Source organism: Eriocheir sinensis, chromosome 2 (assembly GCF_024679095.1).
Source record: "Eriocheir sinensis breed Jianghai 21 chromosome 2, ASM2467909v1, whole genome shotgun sequence".
Classification (NCBI taxonomy): Eukaryota; Metazoa; Arthropoda; class Malacostraca; order Decapoda; family Varunidae; genus Eriocheir; species Eriocheir sinensis.
The window spans coordinates 17,938,093-17,957,042 of record NC_066510.1 but is presented as its reverse complement, the minus strand read 5'-3'; the positions used below and the strand labels follow the sequence as shown (position 1 = coordinate 17,957,042).

The window sequence follows — 18,950 nt, the reverse complement described above, 5'->3', positions numbered from 1 at the left end:
CCTCTCTGCCTCACTCGCCTTTCCTTCCCCCCACACTCTCCCGCCGAAGCTCCTCCTGGCCTGCCTCGAGCTGAATATCCACCAATTTACGGCAATTTATCCAGCGTGTGGTTCGATTCTGTGAGGGCGACGACGGGCATTGGGAGGCATCCGGGTGGTGGCGAATTGCGGGAAGACTCACAAAACTTGATTGATATGTAAATATGAGAGGAAGGGAGGGAGAGGCGGAAGGGAGGGAGACTGGGAGAAGGAGAGGAAGGGAGGTGTGAAGGCAGAGAGAAGAGGGAGGGAGAGAGAAAGAGAGGGAGGGAGGGAAGAAGAGGAGGAGGGGGAAGAGAGTGCATAGGGTGGTGATGGTGTGTTGAGGTTAAGAAGAGGGAGAACGTGAAGAAGGGAGAAGCTAGAGAAAAGCAGAAAAGGAAGAAAGAGAGTAAGGGGGGAGAAAGAAGGGTGGTGATGATGTGATGGAAAGAAGAGGGAGAAAGTGAAACAGAGAGTGACCTAAGAAAAGCGGAGAAGGAAGGAAGGAAGAGGAGGAAACGCGGGCAGAAGGAAGGGTGGAGGAAAAAAAAGGAATGGAGAGCAAGCTTTATATATGCAGAAGAAGGGAGGGAGAAAGGGAGAGTGGGAGAAGAGGAAGGGAGATGGAAAGGCATATAGGGGAGAGAGGGAGAAAGGAGGGGAAAATGAAGGTAAAAAGAATGATAATAGAGATAAAGGAAGAGTGAAAGTGGAGAGAAAGGATAAGATAGAATAGAGGAAGAAGGAAAAAAGGGGACAAGGGAGATAAAAAAACAAACAACTGGAGAAAAAAGGAATAACAGAACAGAAGTTAATAGACAAAAAAGAAAAAAAAGTTACTTGGTGTTGACAAAAAAAAAAAAATACACAAAAAAAATGAGATGGGAGAAAATGGGAGGAAATCAAGGGAGGAAACGGAGACAAGAGAAAGGAAAGGAAAAAAAAAGTATGGTTCGTTTTTGTCTCACTTTCTTTCTCCAACTCCTCTCCTCTTCTTCCTTCTTCCCCGCTTTCTAAACCTTATATCTAGACGTAAGGTAAAACAAATATAATGGTCCCTTTTTCTCTCTCCCACTTTCTTTCTTTAACTCCTCTTCTTCCTTCTCCTCCCCCTTTTTCTAAACCTTATATACGGACGTGAAAAAAAGTTACTGATGGTTCATGGTTCCTCTTCCCCCCCCCCCCCTCTTTCTCTCTCTCCACACACAATATACACAACGGAAAAAAAAAAACCCGGTATCGCATCTCAATTTTTTGTGCGCGCGATATCTTCAATGGAAATTATTCACCCTCGCTAATGACTTTATTAAAACTTGAGATCTGAAAGTGGGTAAAAAATTATGCAACCTATCACTCGGCCCACACTGCCAGCCGTGATTCATCCCCGCCCGTGTAATTAGCAGGTAGACAGAGGCGCGCACGTACTGACAAACAAACGTAAGCACGACACCTCTCCCTCCCCCTCCCCAATCTCCCTCTTGCTCCGCTCCCCCCTTCTCATTCTCATATCGAAGCACAGAGGCGAGTTCTTGCTGTGCCTATTTCAGTGTGTGTGTGTGTGTGTGTGTGTGTGTGTGTGTGTGTGTAATTCACCACGGCCTGATCACGGGTTGGTTCGCTTTCGCCAGCAGGTACCCTCACGACGTGAGCAAGTGCTCATTATCGTCGATCTCTGGGTATTGCCAGGACCTCACACACCACACACCCCATCCCCCTTGCTCAAGGGGGGACAGTAACCACTCCTAGTCAACGGAAAGAATCCGGCCTGAGCGGGGCTCGAACCGCCGCCTGTTTGGCCGTGAAGCCTTGCAGCGCGGTGCTCTAACCGATTGAGCTACCGGAGCGGTATAATTCACCCTCGCTGTGTGTGTGTGTGTGTGTGTGTGTGTGTGTGTAAGTGTCGATATACTAAAAAGCCAAATCAGTTAAGAATAGAGGAAAGGAGAGAAGAAGAAGAGGAGGAGGAGGAAGCGATGGAAGCAGTGAGGGGAGGAAGAAGCTGAAGAGGGGAGAGGAGAGGAGAAGAGGGAATGCTGCGAGAGGGAGATGAGGGATGAAGAGCAGGGAGGAGGAGGGGGAGGAGGAAGGAGGAGAGACATGAGGGAGGGGAAACAGTGGGGTTGGGTACAAACAGAGCTAAAACAAGGATGGCAGGGAGGAAAGGAGAGAGGGAGAGGAGGGGGAGGAGGCAAGCAAAGAGGTGAGAGAGGAAGGATGGATGGATGGAGGGTGAGAGGGAGAGAGGATCAAGCACAGAGAAGGGAGGAGAAAGGGAGAGAGAGAGAGAGACGGAGGAAGGGAGGAAGGGAGGGTGTCTGTCGTGAACAATTTGAAGCTCGCGGCTAAAACATTACTTTTCCTAATTGATAACGAAAAAAAAAAAAAAAAAAAAAAAACAAAATAAAAAAAAAAAAAAAAAACCACGCAATAAAAAAAAAGCAGCACACACACACACAAACACAAAAGCACAAAAAGGAGGAGAGCATGAATATTAATGTTTGCCAGCACAGTCATTTTCTCAGGAAATTAAAAAGGATTACGGAAGCAACGCTCTGTATTTTTCCGTCCTTCAGAAAATAATTACGCTAAATTGAAAATGCTCGGGGTTTAGCACCTTTATAGAAGCAGATGCGAGAGGCGTCTAAATATTTTTTTTTTCTGCTTTTGTGAAGTCTATCTTTTCCGTCTGCCTGTCTGTCTCATTGTCTGTCTGTGAATCTGTCTGTGAATCTGTTTATCTGTGACTGTTGGTATATCTGTATCTGCTTGTCTGTCTGTTAGAGAGTGTCTGTGTCTGCTTCCATGTCTGTAAACCTTCCTGTCTGTCTGTCTGTCTGTCTGTATATCTGTGTGCCTGTCTGATGGCTTATTTGCGTATCTGCTTGTCTGTGTCTCTGCTATCCTGTCTGTCTGCCTGTCTGCTTGCATGTCCGTCTACCGGTCTATCTGTCTGTTTGCCTGTCTGTTTTAAAGTCGTGGGATTAAAAATGATTTCCACGCGGCAAGATCACTCATTTCAATTCTCCTTGTTGCTCTGACTGTCCTTCTATACCTGTCTGTCTTTATCTCATCTGTCATTGTGTACACCTTCCGTCCATGCAAACCCGTCCCCGGCTGTCTTTTCTGTCTGTCAGTGTGTGTGTGTATATGTGTGTGTGTGTGTGTGTGGTGGTATTTAAACATCTCTTTGCTTGACATATTTCGCTGTCAATTTGTCTGTCTTTATTTGTACCTTTGTAATAACTTTTCTTCCTTCCATATCTACTCCTGTCTTTCCAACTGCCTTCCTGTCTTAATGCGTGAAAGCGGCCGTCTAATAAATCGTTATCTGCCTATCTGTTTACAATCTATACTTCTGTCTGTCACACTTCCTTTCCTACCTGTCGCTCTAGTTCTTTCCTTGTAGCTTCTCTGTACCTCTCTATGACAACTTCAATGCTCCTGTCTACCTATCTCTCTGTTTACACTTCCCTATCAATCTTCCTTACCTACTTTTCAACTAGCCTACTTACCTGTCTCTCGCTCTTTCCTTATAACTTTTCTGTACCTCTCTATGACAACAACGCTTCTGTCTATCTATCTCTGTTTACACTTCTGTCTATCAATCTTCCTTACCTGTCTGTCTGTCTGTCTGTCCTTCCTCCCAACAGTAGCCACACCCGCCTCTCTAGCCCTTCCCGAGCCTGCCTCCTCTGGTTCCTCCCTGGTCAGTGTTGCCAGATCAGGCTTGCACGCGAACCCTTTGGAAGAAGCCCCGCAAGATCCCCTCTCCCGCCTGTCCGTAATTAATGGGACGCGGTAACACCCTCGCCTTGTGTGGATTACTGCGGGATAATCGCACCGTTCTCTTTGCATTGTGTGGGAGCTGTGCCGTGCCGTGCCGTGCCGTCTTTCTCTTACTCTTTTTCCTCCTCCTCTTTTCTCCTCCTATTCCTCCTTTATCCCTACACTTTTTCCTACTCCTATACTTCTTCTTTTCTTTCTCCTTCTTTCCCTTCCTCTCCTTCATCTTCTTCTCTTCCTCCTCCTCCTATTCCTACTTCTTCTTCTCCTTCTCCTTCTTTTCCTTCCTCTCCTCCTTCTACTTCTCCTCTTCCTCCTCTTCCTATTCCTACTCCTTCTTCTTCCTTCTCCTCCTCCTCTTCCTATTCCTCCTCCTCCTCCTCCTCCTCCTCCTATTCCTCCTCCTCAGTCCCTCTCTCGTATGCACTTTTAATATGTCTTTATCTTTTTTCTTCTTCTTTTATCTCGACTAATCTTACTCATCTCACGTTTTATGCCTTTTGTTTTTTCCTGTGTCCTTTTTTTCTTCTCCTATTTATACTCACTCGCTGGTTCTTTAAGTCGCTTCTAGACTGCTTCCTATTTTTTTTTTAGTAATGTCCTTTTTTTCCCTCTCTCCGCCCCTTCCATTCCTCTCCTATCCCTTCCCTTCCTATTTCCTCTTCTCTCCTATTTTCCTTTATTCTCTACCCTATTCCTTTCAGTTCGTTCGTCTAGTCAGTCAGTCAGTCAGTCTCTCTCTCTCTCTCTCTCTCTCTCTCTCTCTCTCTCTCTCTCTCTCTCTCTCTCTCTCTCTCTCTCGTCGATAAAATGCATCCTCATGAACGTATTCAAAACATCATATAAATTCTTTAATGTATATTTTTCAAGATTACACAATAAGCAAAAAGTCATTTAATTGAATAATTTTAAAACAGCGACGTTAATTAGTTTCCTGAGGTTTCTTCGTTTCTCGCTGTTGTTGCTTTATTTTTTTTATTTTATTTTATTTATTTTTCTCGGCGTCGTCATAAATTTCCATCGCAAGTTATCGCATATTCAGTTTTTCTTTATTAATTCTTCTTTCTTTTATACTCCAAGCCTTTCCCTCCCTCTCCCCCCCCTACATACACACGAACTATCCCATGTCGTTATGCTATTATACTATTACACATCATATGCTATTATACATATCATTTCCTTTCTTCTATTATTATTATTATCATTACAGACTCCCTTCACTTCTTTTCCATTCCTCTTCCACCGATCACACAATCTTCCCTTCATTCGTACGTAACCTCCTTTTCCATCCTCCTCTATTCTTCATTCCTCAACAACCATCACCATCACTCCTTCCTATTACCATTCTCCTTTTCAGGCTCCTCCTACTCCTCGTCTCTGTCTCCATCTTTCAACAGTGCAGCTCTTTCTCCTCCTCGTCCCTCTCCCTCTCCCACTCTTGACAGTGTAGCCAACAGAGCCGCTTCCCCTACTCCTCGCCCTTAGCCTCGTCCCTCTTCCTCTCTCTCGCTCTTGACAGTGTAGCCAGAACCGCCGCTCCTCCTTCGCCTCGTCCCTCTCCACCTCCCTCCCTCGACAGTGTAGCCAGAAGAGCCGCTCCCCCTCCCCCTCGTCCTTCTCTCTCCCTCTCCCATTCTCTCACCCTCTTGACAGTGTAGCCAGAACCGGCGCTCGCCCTTCGCCTCGTCGCCCCCGCCTGAAGCCGCTCACGCCCCGTTGGTATGGTAAAAAGTTCGAACAAAGTCTTCATCTATCAATAGCTGCCAATATAGGATCGCTGCTTTGAAGTGACGGGTCTCTTGGAGGGTGGGATGGTGTGTGTGTGTGTGTGTGTGTGTGTGTGTGTGTGTGTGTGTGTCAGCGCACGCGAGAGATAAGAGATAGTGAGAGATAACGTTTCCTCAGTTAAATTATATTAATAATTATCTATGACAAGCACCAATTATTTATTAAGTGCGAGGAAACACAAACAGCAACACTTCTCGTAACACCCACCGCAGGAACAACGCAACGCATCAGACAAGTAACAGCGTTATAATAATAATAAAAAATAAATAAATAAAATAAAATAAAAATAGAATGTCATGTTTTTCGTTCAGCTTCATTAAAATCGCAGACGAATAATTTCTTCACCACAGACACACTCTAGACAAAACAACTTCCACTCTTTGGCTTCTATTCGTCGGGGTTTTCAAGAGACTCAAAACTGACTTTTCTGCAGGATATCAAATACTATCAATATATATCAGTCAAATAGGACGCTCATGGACGAGGTAGCGGCGGCGGCGGCGGCGGTTGTGGTGGAGACAGTAGAGGACAAGGCTTTCGTAGGAGTTTTTGGGAATTTCCAGGGAAAGTTTTATGACCCTTCTGGTAGTTTGGTAATTTGTGGCTTTACCGTGTAGCAGCGACGGGCCAAATTTGTGCCATGATTTAAACCCCCCAAAATAGATGATCCATAAACTGATCACAAATGAGTTGATATATATTATGAAATGGTTTGTGTGAGTGATGATTTTTTTTCATTTTTCTCGCTTAGAGGGACCATTAAGAAACATGATCCCCGCAGCTACCGGGTTAAAAGAACACTCATTTGAACCCGACTGATTTCCTTTTCGGCCTTTGGAAATAGTTGCAGTGAGAGGTGGAAGCGGTTAAAAATTAGGGTTGCACCGATTAATCGGTAAGTAATCGGTAATCGGCCTAATCAATTAATCGGTAATCGGTCTTCGGTCTTTTGACCGATTAATTATTTATTATTTTTTTTTTTTATAATATGTAGTACACAATACAATTATGTTAATGTAAAATGTAAGGATGGTGATGTTACCAAATACCTTCCCCTACAATTTTTTTACTCATTTATTTAATGTGCCAATGTATATATAAAAAAATCAAATTGATATATAAATTATATGATGAACTGATAACACTGGTATTCACTTTTGAACTTAAAAAAAAAAAAAAAAAATTACTTTTATATTATATTACAAAAAAGAAATATAAAATTATTATTTGCTTCTAACAGTAACTGGTAGTAAATGTCACCAAACCTGCCGTGCATAGGACAGTAAATTAGTAGAAGACTTGAGAGATTGATAAACCTTCTGTACACTACCATTTAGTAGCATCTAGGATCACTACAAGAACGAGAAATTGGGAAATTCTAACATATTAAAAATCAGGAAATCAGGATGTTTCAGGCTAACAAGCTTAAATTAACAAAATAAATTACTAGACGTATTTGTTCTGCAGCAGATGACAGTTAGTAAACAAAGTTGTAAACATGTGGGTTATGGTATGTCTTTAAGTGTCCAATAATCGGTAATAAAATACCAATCTAAACGTATCGGCCACTCCGTTCACCTGTTGGAAAAGTCTCTCGTGGAAGTTGCTGGGATTCTCATGGACTGATTTGTGATCCTAGTGATAAGCCTTACACAGCCTCCACTACACGTCCCTCATTCTTCTCTGTATCACCACGCCATCTGTTGAAAGCCCTTCTCTTCAGTGCTTTTATGATCATTAATTTCTCTCTGTCACTCTTTCAATAAATATGAAGTCCTCTCTCCTTTATATGTCTTGATAATTGCATTTTTACACAGCCTCTGCACCTTGAGCGGGAAAAGTCATCCATGAAAACCCGGTTATAGGGCCATATTTTTAAACATTTCTGCGCCCAAGAACACGTAATTTACTAGTCTTTCGTGGGAGTTTAGGGCATTTCCAGGGGTACTTTTATGACCCTGGTGGTAGTCTGAGCCTTCTTCTGTACCGTGAACCTAAAAGAACACTCATTAGAACTCGATCAACCTCCTTTTTGGCCTTTGGAAATAGTGTGTGTGAGGGGTGGGAGCATCTGACAATACCAACCATAGTCCTCTCTGTGGCCTTGGGAAATACTAGTAATGAAGGGAGCTCGGCACGCTTAATAATATGAACCTAACTCACACTCTTTCCCGGGCGGGCCTTTGAGCGTAATGCAGCGCGGCGCGGCACAACAATAATCGGCACAATAGAGTAATTCCGCCGCCGCCGCCGCTGCTTCTAAGTGGCGGCCCCTTTTTTGTTGATTTGAGCCGCGTCGCCGTGGATAAAAGCGCGGCAGTAATTAACGTAGGCGGGAAAAATGCAATCTATACGTTTTAGGCGAGTATATTCACGCCGCGCCGAGGCTGAATGACTGGCGCTCCCGGCCCAAGAAAAAGGGAGATGTAAATTGTGTTACTGGCGTTTTTAAGTGCGGCGTTGAATGCTCGGGGACGCAAGTGTTGTTAATTGTGTTATGTGTCCTTTCTTTTCTCTTCTTTTCTTGACTCCCGCTTGTCTTTTTCTGCTTCATCAATGTGACGGGTGGCCTGTGTAGGTGTATGGGAGTTTGTTTTACTTATAGAGCTTTTTGGTGAGTGATACAGCGCACGAGAGGACGAAAGGATATCTATTTTATCTTTCTCTTATATAAAAAAAGCCTTTGCTTAGTGGACAAGTCTTGTATTCTCCTACAGCGAAACTGTATGACATTTTATATAAGAGCTCTTTGGTGAATAATACAACGCACGAAAGGACGAAAGTATTCCAGTTTTATCTTGGCCTTATAAGAAATCCGTTTATACTATCTGGAAAAGTCTTGCATTCTCCTCCACTGAAACTACAACCATCACCTTACCCTTTTACGCGCGAGAGGGCGAAAGCATACCAGTTCTATTTCGCTCCTTCAAAGAATCTGTTTACTTACTGGACAAGTCTTGCATTCTACTCCAGGGAAACTACAACCATCACCTATACCTTCTTACCCTCTTACGCGGGAGAGGGCGAAAGCATACCAGTTCTATCTCGCTCCTTCAAAGAATCGGTTTACCTACTAGACAAGTCTTGCATTCTACTCCAGCGAAACTACACCCATCAGATAACCTCCATATCCCCACGACACTCGACAGTCAGGTGAAGAAGGAGCAGTAAGTAGCGGGCTTTTTTATTATTATTATTATTTTTTTTTTTATGCCCTTGCACTGTCTCCTCTGCTGTGAAAAAGAAAAAGAAAAGGGGAGGAATAAGCTGATCCGAAGCTAACCAGTGACATATAGAGAGAAAAGAGGAGGGGCCATATAACCTAAAGTGAATTATTTCCTTTGTGGCGGTTGGAAATTAAGAACCCGCGAAGAAGTGACGACATCTGCATTGTGGCTAATAAACGCACGACTTCAATTACTATACCTATACCACGGGGAGGTGCATGGACGCCGCGAGAGCCTCAGTATACACCTGCAATCAATTCAAGAGAGTGTGTCGTCGGCCAGCTAATATATACCTGGATGGCTCTTATTAAAATGTATTCTTTTCCACACGCCACGTTCATTTTGCGGAAATTCTGAAATGTTCATTTTTATATCCCGTGAGATGAGCGCGGCAAAGAGTAGCTACATGGGAGGTGGAAATGTAAACTGAGGTATAGCCGACTGTTTCCATCTCCATTTACAGTTTATTTTATTCACTGCTCGTATAGAAGTAGTACAATGCTTCGGTGAGGATGACGGCAATTCTCGGACTGTTCCAGGTAAGAGATAGTATATTCGTGCACCTACTACTTCACTGTTCCAAGCGAGTGTATACCAACTTAGGGTCATATTCTTAAACACTTCGGCGCCCACGCACACACATTCAACCAGGCTTTCATATAGGAGCTGTGGGCATTTCCCTGGGGTAGTTTTATGGTTCCGGGGGTAGTTTTATGGTTCCGGGGGTAGTTTTATGGTTCCAGGGGTAGTTTTATGGTTCCGGTGGTAGTTTTACGGTTCCGGGGGTAGTTTTATGGTTCCGGTGGTAGTTTTATGGTTCCGGGGGTAGTTTTATGGTTCCGGGGGTAGTTTTATGGTTCCGGGGATAGTTTTATGGTTCCAGGGGTAGTTTTATGGTTCCCGGGGTAGTTTTATGGTTCCGGGGGTAGTTTTATGGTTCCGGGGGTAGTTTTATGGTTCCGGGGGTAGTTTTATGGTTCCGGGGGTAGTTTTATGGTTCCGGGGGTAGTTTTATGGTTCCGGGGGTAGTTTTATGGTTCCGGTGGTAGTTTTATGGTTCCGGGGGTAGTTTTATGGTTCCGGTGGTAGTTTTATGGTTCCGGGGGTAGTTTTATGGTTCCGGGGGTAGTTTTATGGTTCCGGGGGTAGTTTTATGGTTCCGGGGGTAGTTTTATTTTTCCGGTGGTAGTTTGACCCCTCTTCTGTACTGTGTAAGTGAAAAAACTCATTACAATCCGACTGATCTCCTTTACGGCCTTTGAGAATAGTTGATGTAAGCGGCGGAAGGGTTTGATATTGCTGACCTTAACCACCACCTTGCTGTCATTAAGGAGGCATACAGGAGGTATATATATGCTCGTTGTGTCTCGTCAACCACATTACTGCCATATTTACTTTTATAACATGTATACTTTGGGCACACAGTATATATATATTCTTGGGTAGTTTGATGTTTGTTTCAGTTATCAAAGGTTTTATCTGGAAAGCTGTTCTTCATGTTTCTTTTGCTTCTCTTTCTCGATAATTTGCTGTCGTGTGTGGGGGTGGAGTGTGGTGTGGTGGGAGGTGGTGGTGGAGGAGGTGGAGGGGGTGAAGGTGGAGGGGCTTCAAATTTTACCTGAACACCGATGATCAAAGAATGCAGGTGGAAACTTTCTTAAAACTCATTTTCTTCGCCTTAACTATCACCACCGCCACCATCACCACCACCACCACCACCACCACCATCACTCACCACCACCACCACCACTACCATCACTCACCACCACCACCACCACTACCATCACTCACCATCACCACCGCCACTCGTAACACTTCTTACACTAGCACAATCAGCACCACCACCACCACCACCATCTTTATCTCCGGTCAACACCACTACACCACCACCTCCATCACCACCACCACTAACATCTCAACTTCAATCCTATCTCCCCAGTCTCCCTCCCTTGATTTTTCCCCCCCCCATTCTTACTACGAGAGAGAGAGGGAGAGAGGGTGAGAGAGGAAGGGGAGGTGGGGAGGGGGGAAGCGAGGGAAAAAAAGGGGCATTGTATATCATATTGTCGTGAAGGCGCGTCATTAGCCTGTTCAGTAAACTTTCATGATCAAATTTTGCGACAAAGTTAATAAAGTTGTGTGGCAGTGTTGCTTTGATGCCAGGCCGAGCGGTACACCCCCACCCCCCACCCCCTTACCCTCATGGACCCCCTCATCCTCCTCTTTCCCCTCCTCCCCTCCATGCGTCCCCCACTCTCCCTCATCTCATCTCATCTTCTCCGCCTCTCTCTTTTTCCTCCTCCCGACCCTTCTCTCATCTGCTCTTACTTTTCCTCTCTTTCTTCTTCTTTCCCTTGTGCAGCTTCTTTCTCTTTTCTTCTCTAACATATCTTTGTCGTTTCCTTTTTCTCTTTTTTTCTTTTTCTCTTATTCAGCCTTCTCTTCTCTATCACGTCTTCCCTTTTTTCTTTCTTTCTTCATCTTTCTCTTGTTTCTTTTCCCTTTCATCTCACATCTTTCTTTCTCCCTTAATTTCAGTCTTTCCTCCTTCAACTCTCCTCTCCTCTCCTTTTCTCCCCTTCCCTCTCCACCTTCCGTCTTCTCTTCTATTCCCATATCACATGCACCTTTGTCTACTTTTTCTTTCTTTTTTTTTCTTTCTCTCTTCATTCTTTACATCATGCATTTGAAGTTAATACATTCGCTTGCCTCAATAATAATGAACGCTATTACTGAAACATTGCAAGACTGACATACATAATTATACGGCAATGATGTATTTAAATATTTATTTATTCTATTATATATTTTTAAATCTAAGCCTTTTTTTCGTAATCGAGATGGCTTGAAATCATTTTGACTTATTCTATTGTATTCGCTTCTAGTTCAAGGTTTTATTTTTATTAACTTATTAGTGTGAATACAGTTTATTTTTTTGTTTGTTTGTTTGCGTGGGTGATTTATTATGTCATACAAGTTTTATTTGCTTATTTGTTTCTTGCATTATTCGCTTGAAAATAAAACGATGCAAAATTTGTTGTTAATTTACTAAAAAAAAAAGTAAAAGGACTCAAACGTGTGTGTGTGTGTGTGTGTGTGTGTGTGTGTGTGTGTGTGTGTGTCCTGAAGCAAACTCAAAGCCCTCACACACACACACACACACACACACACACACACACACACACACACACGGCTGGCTTCAACAGTGAATAATCAATTTCCGTAAACGTATAATTCTGTGTAGATCCTCAGAACCCTTTGTATTCCTCCCCCCCCTAGCCCACCACCACCACCACCACCATCACCACCATCACCACCACCGCCGCCCCACCACCATCACCACCACCGCCACCGCCTTGATCCTCCTAGCGCCTGGAGAAGCACGTACGGCACACGACTCCACCCACTCCACCTCCTACGCCCACTCCACGACCCCTCCACGACTTACGCCAAACTCCACCACTCCCTCCACTCTCCTCTTCCAACTCCACGGCTCCTCCAGCACTCCTATATTCCTCCACACCTACCTCCATCGAGTCTCCACTTTCTTCCACCCTCACACATCTTATCTCTTATCCACACCCACCTTCTACACTCCCCCTTTTAAATTCCTTCTTCCACCTTCACACTAAATAAATCTTTGTCGCTTTTTTTCTTTCTTCATATTTCTTTATCTCTCCTCTTCCCGACCCTCCTAGCATCTCTTCTTACATTTCCGCTCAAATCTTTTTCTTTCTTCATCTTTCCCTCATGCAGCCTCCTCCTCTTCTCTTCCCTATCAAATCCAATTATTTTTTCTTTTTCCTTTCTTCCACTCTGTCTTTTCCTTCTACAATCCCCCTTTTCAAACCCTTCTTCCACCTTTACACCCCATCCACTAGTTTATTTTTCCCTTATCCACGTTTTTCCCATTCCTTATCTCTTTCTCCTGGATGTCCCTTTTCATATAAACTGTATATTATTAAAAGGGAACATTGCACATCCACGTATACACTATCAGTTTTGGCTTTACATGATGAGAGTCCACATCCTACTAAGCCTCTGTTTTCCTCTAAGGGATTATACTGCTCGTTGATAGTGTTTTCGTTTGTTTAGGGACAGAGGCTTCCTTTCTTTTGGGGACAGACCGTGACCTGACAACCACCTGACAACCCTGCAGCGGGAACGAGACACTGACAAAGGGCGGCTGAGGACGGGAAGGGGACAGGACGGGGACGGTCTACACAGTGACAGCTTCCCCTCCCCGCCCCCACACCTGTCCAAAGTCAGGTGTGCCGGTGTGCTGAGCCCTTCCCGCCCACCCCGCCCGCCGCCACCACCACCCGCGCGGCTCACACCTAAATCCCGCAGGTAAATATTGATCCTGACGCTCTTTACCTTTCACTCAAGTCACCTGAGACGGCGGAATGAATCGTGTGTTGCCGCGAAAAACATCTTGCAGTGTCCAGGCTTATGGCAAGAGGAGGAGGAGGAGGAGGAGGAGGAGGAGGAGGAGGATAAAGAATGGATGTCGAATCCCACTGCACGTTTTGAACAATACGGAAAATATTAATGTAAAGACAAGCAGATTTATTACGAAGTTTCTTTAATTTTTCTCAGTGTTAGAACAGCACGACAGGACAGCCAGTGAACAAAATAATGAGAATAAAGCTAACTCTATAATTTCTTAGCGTTAGAAGAGTATACGACAGGACAACCAGTGAACAACATGATATGAATAAGAATAAGGTAAACTCTCTTCATTCTTAGCGTTAGAACAGCACGATAGGACAGCCAGTGAACAACAACATAATACGAATAAGAAAATGAAGAAGAATCAGAATAACAGTACTGACCTCATCCGCTTGGCTCCTCTCACCAGTCCAAGCCAAGCATCCACCGCCGCCATCGCCGCCACCGCTACACAGGCAGGCCGTCAGTGCAAGTCCCGAAGCAGCCCACATTATGACCTTCACAGTCCTCCTTTTCCTCTTCCTTCGTCCTCAGTCTTCTGCAAGAGGGGAAACATTAAATATCAACCTGTGGAGAGGAGGAGGAGGAAAAAGGTGGAGGATGAAAAGAGGTACAGGGATAAGTAAGGAGAGGAAAAAGGAGAAGAAATGAGGAATCAGGAGAAGTAGAAGATAAAACGAGAAAACAAGAGGGGAAAGAATAGAGAAAACAGGAGGAGGAAGTATAAGCAAAAGGGAAAAAAGGAGGAGGAAGAGGGAGAAAAAAAAACAGGAATAAGAAATAAGCAAAAAATGAGTAAGGAAGAAATAAAGGATGATGAAGAAGAAGAAGAAAAAAAGCCGCATCGTTCCCCGTCGCCATCAATGGGTCCGTCTCTCCAAGTGTCACGAGCGAGGGGTCCAATTTTCTGCCTTTTGCTCGCCTTCCAGTCCACGGCGTTTTTATTGATAATATTACCGCCTTCTGCCCTCTTCGTCACTCTTCCCTCCACTCTTCCTACTCTCCTTCCTCTTCCTCCTTCCCACTCTCTCCTTCATTCTCTCTTATCATCTTCCTACTTTTCTTCATCTTCAGGCTCCTCCACAGTCCTATTATCGTCATTATCTTCCCCATTTCCTATTGCCGCTTCTGTTGCTCTAATTAGGCTCTCCTCTCTCCTCCTCTTGCTCATCATCTCCAAGCTCCTTCTTTTCTTACATCTGTTTAGTTCAACCTTATTATCGTCATTATCTTTCTCATCTACTGTCGCTTGTTAATTAAAAAATCCTTCCATCCTTCCTATTCTTCTTCCTTTTGCCCCTTATCGTCTTCAAGCTCTTCCTTTTCTTAAATATAGGTGTTTAGTTCAACCTTATTATCGTCATCATCTTTTCCACTTCCTATTCCGCTTCTCTTACTCTAATTAGGCTCTACTTTCTCCTCTCTCTTGAGCTCTCGAGTCGTAGCCTCAACCACCACCACGCATCTACCCACCCACCCGCCCCTCCGCCCCTCCGCCGCCGCCGTGAGGGAGCGCCAGACAATGGGAGTATTGATACATAAGGCTAACTCCGCCGCACGCTGTCCTAATACTTTGACGGCTCTCCCCTTCCGAGTCCTTCAGTGCCAGAAGTTCGCGGTGAGAGCAACCCGTGCTGGATGCCTCTCTCACCCTCTCTACTACACCTCAGTTACACCTTTAAGATTTGAGAGTCAAGTCCGCACACCCAAGGCCGTCACGGTGATGAGGGTGATGAGGAACGTAAAATTCTAGCGGCGTCTTTTGGATTATACGGAGAGAGTGAATGCGAGGTGTTGACATTGGGTGGCAGCCGTCCCTCCGCGGCGTGGGATGTGGCAACGCTCTCGAGAGGCGGGAAGCGGCTGTCCATTGTTATTGTAATCGAGTTACAACCAAACTCCATTTAAGTCCAATTATTGTTTGAATAAGGCGGCGTTTAGCGGCGGTGTGTGTGGCGGCGGGACTCCCAAATACACAAACACTCGGAAACCGGATATCTGGGGCGAGGCGACGATTGGCGGGACTGAAAGGATTTGCCAGACAAGAGATGAAGCGACGCGCGGTTCCAGTCCACCGAGCTGTTGTTGTCGCCACCAAGACGCCGCTGAGGGGCTTGAGGGGCTTCCCGCGCGACGCCGCCTAAGCCCCATCAGCCCCGTCAGGCCCGTCAGCCACTCCCTAGCCCTCCCCCGCACCCTCCTGGCCTCGCCTCGCCTCGCCTCGCCTCGCCCCGCCCCGCTTCGCCAAGCCCCACTGTGACGCTTTCCGGCGGCGAGAATAACGTGTTGACTTTACCACATTGAGAGAGAGAGAGAGAGAGAGAGAGAGAGAGACTACAATTATTATTATTTTGACGGTGTAATTAATACTATTCACAGTTGAGGCGTTTGTTAAATGAAAGGAAATGAAACAAAAGTAAAATTTGGTAACAATAAAAGTAAAAAATAAAGTCAAATAATACAGCCAAAAAGACGCTCTCTCTCTCTCTCTCTCTCTCTCTCTCTCTCTAAAACACACACACACACACACACACACACACACACACACACACACACACACACACACACACACGGGTTTGTGACGCTGCAAATGCAAATAAAAAGACGTGACTTCACCTTCTTTATTATTACAATGGAGAGGTCGAGAGGCGCCGAGGAAGAGGAGGTGGAGGAGGAGGAGGAGGAGGAGGAGGAGGTGGAGGAGGGGGTCACCAGCTGTCAACACCTTAAGTTAGTTTCAGAATAAATTATACAGTTTCATTCGCAGTGTCATTCTCTCTCTCTCTCTCTCTCTCTCTCTCTCTCTCTCTCTCTCTCTCTCTCTCTCTCTCTCTCTCTCTCTCTCTCTCTCTCTCTCTCTCTCTCTCTCTCTCTCTCTCTCTCTCTCTCTCTCTCTCTTATTTAAATTTTTGGGTGAATATGATTTATTGTTTAAGCGATAACGAGAGGAAAAGAAAAAAACTGAGAAGGAAAAAGAAATAGCTAAAGCAGCAACAGCAACAACAACAACAACAACAACAACAACAACAACAAAAAGAAGATTCAGTGCGTGCGCTTCCTACAAAGAAATTGCAAAACACGAATTCTTTCTCTGCGACGAAATGACTCGGCTTTCGCGATGTTTTTTTCCATCTTCTTTTCCTTCGTTTTTCGTCGTATTTTTTCCTCCTGTTTGCTTTGTTCGCTTAGCGCGGCTTATCTGTTTATCGACTTTTCAACACTTCACACGACTCCGATTTCCTTGTGATGTGTGTGGGTGTGGGGGGGGGGATGTAAGTGCGTGTGTTTGTGTGTAACTGCATGAGTGTCCATTTAATGTCGCCTCTTCTATATATTTAATCCGTCAATGTCACTATAATCACCTCCACTGAGACTGTAACGAAAACCATCTATCTAATGTCACCTCCTCTACTATCCCCATAACTGACCCGCCTTTCGGCCACCTCTTCGGATTCTTTACAGGAGCAGCAAGTAGCGGTTTATTTTTTATTATTGTTTCCTTTTTTATGCCCTTGTGCTGTCTCCTTTGCTGTAAAAAAAAAAAAAAAAAAAAAAAAAAAAAAAAAAATCACTGTCAATACTATAACCACAAGGACAACTATCAGAAGCCAGATAAAAATACAGTCGAGCCACAAGCTAAACAATCTCTACGCCGACCACCTGAACTCTTCCTCTATTCACCTCCTCCTCCTCTTCATGATCCTCCACAAAGAAACTATAATCATACCACAACAGACGCCATATTAAGTAACCATTATTTATATAACTCAACTTTCTATAGCCGACAACATCCTCTTCTTCCTCTACACAACCTCATAACATCTACTACCATCACGAACACTATACCATATCAGCTCATTTTTCCACCTTCTTCCTTTTTCTTCTCCTCTTCCACACTACTACTACTACTACTACTACTACTATTACCACCATGACGAACACTACCATCTGAGCACTTTCATTCTCCTCCTCTTCCTCTTCGTCTTCCTCCACACCATTGCTACCATCACAACTATCATCAAATCTTTTTCCTCATCCTTCTCTTCCTCCTCCTCCACTTCCACCAGCACCCAGGACCAGAAGCAGCAGCAGTGAGGAGCCTCGTCTCGCAATGGCCGTGGCAGCCGCAGAGCCACTCCACCGTCACCCCGCTGAAAGGACGCAATCACGGGCTCTCTCTCTGCGGGCGTTTCCAGGCTTCCAGCGCTGATCCGTGGAAAGTTGGGGGTTCGCGGGAAGAGCCGGAGAAGAGGTGTGGAGGGCGCGAGACGAGTGGCTGCTCAATTTGTCCGCCTTTTGTGGTGAGGACGGGGCTATAATGGCGATTCCTGCCTCTCTCTCGCCTCGTGACCTGCCTCTTCAACTGCGTGTCTGGATGTATATACGAAGGTGGGTGCTTACTGGAGCGGCGTGGCGGTGATGGCGTTGTCGTGGCGGCGGTGGTGGACGTACGGTGATGGTAGTAGAGTGCAGTTCGGTTCCTGGTTTTGGGTTATATTCAGTCTTTCCAACGGGCTCTTCTTTTGGTTTCTTTCTTATTTCTTCTCGTATGGTTTAAGTTCGGTGTTGGGTGATGGCGTTGTCGTGGTGATGGTGGTGGACGTAGAGTGGTGATAGTAGAGTGCAGTTCGGTTCCTGGTTTTGGGTGATATTCAGTCTTTCCAGCGGGCTCTTCTTTTGGTTTCTTTCTTATTTCTTCTCGTATGGTTTAAGTTTGGCGTTTAGTGATGGCGTTGTCGTGATGGTGGTGGACGTACGGTGATGGTAGTAGAGTGCAGTTCGGTATTTCTTCTCGTATGGTTTAAGTTCGGTGTTGGGTGATGGTGGTGGACGGAGAGTGATGATAGTAGAGTGTAGTTCAGTTCCTGGTCTGGGTAATATTCAGGTTAATATTTTCAGACACTTTCGCCGCTCACATCGACTACTTCCAAAGGCCAAAGATGAGATCAATCGGGTTCTAATGAGAGTTTTTAAGGTTCATGGTACAGAGGAAGCGTTAAACTACCACCAGGGTCATAAAACTACCCCTGGAAATACACAAGACTCTTATGAAAGCCTGGTCAAATCTGTGAACTTGGCATCGAAATGTTTAAGAATATGACCCTCAGTCTTTGTGGTTTCTTTATTTCTTCTCGTATAGTTTAACTTCGGTGTTCGTTTCTCTCTTCTCCTCCCAAGACTTGTATAATACAACTCGTTTCGATGCCTCCTAGTCTGTGTGTCCGTGTGTGTGAAAGAAAATGGGAAAGGGAGACATCTTGAGAGAGCAGAAAAAGGGAAGCAAGAACACAGGGGGGGGAGGGATGAGCATTTAGGGGAGACGGAGGGGAGGCAGAGACGGCTGTAAAAAGACTGGAGGAGGATAAGGAGGAAAAATTGGGGGAAGTGTGCTGGAAGACTGAAGTGTGTGTGGTGGTGGTGGGGGGAAGGTGAGGGATGCAGAGGAGAGAAAGAGAGGGTGTGGAGTGAAGTGCAATGGTGAAAAATGGAATGAAGGGAGAGAAAAAAAAAAAACGAAAAAAAATAAAATAAAAATAAAACGACAGGAAAGTATGACAGGGGGGAGAAAATAGTAGAAAGAAGATAAAAAGGGAAAGGGAGTCGAGAGAGAAAAAAAAGTTATGTATGGTGATGAAAACGAAAGAAAAAAAGGTGGATGTAGAAGGAAGAGGAAAGGGA

The 18,950-nt window shown here is 44.9% G+C and overlaps 1 protein-coding gene across 1 annotated transcript in view; it reads right to left on the bottom strand.

Moving 5' to 3' along the window:
- LOC127000560 (centrosomal protein of 19 kDa-like) overlaps positions 1 to 18,950 on the bottom strand; it is a 41,879-nt gene that overhangs the window by 10,434 nt on the left and 12,495 nt on the right. Inside the window, exon 2 of the mRNA XM_050864380.1 lies at positions 13,655 to 13,809. The gene's annotated coding sequence lies outside the window, so the exon portion shown is untranslated. The remainder of the gene's footprint in view (positions 1 to 13,654; positions 13,810 to 18,950) is intronic.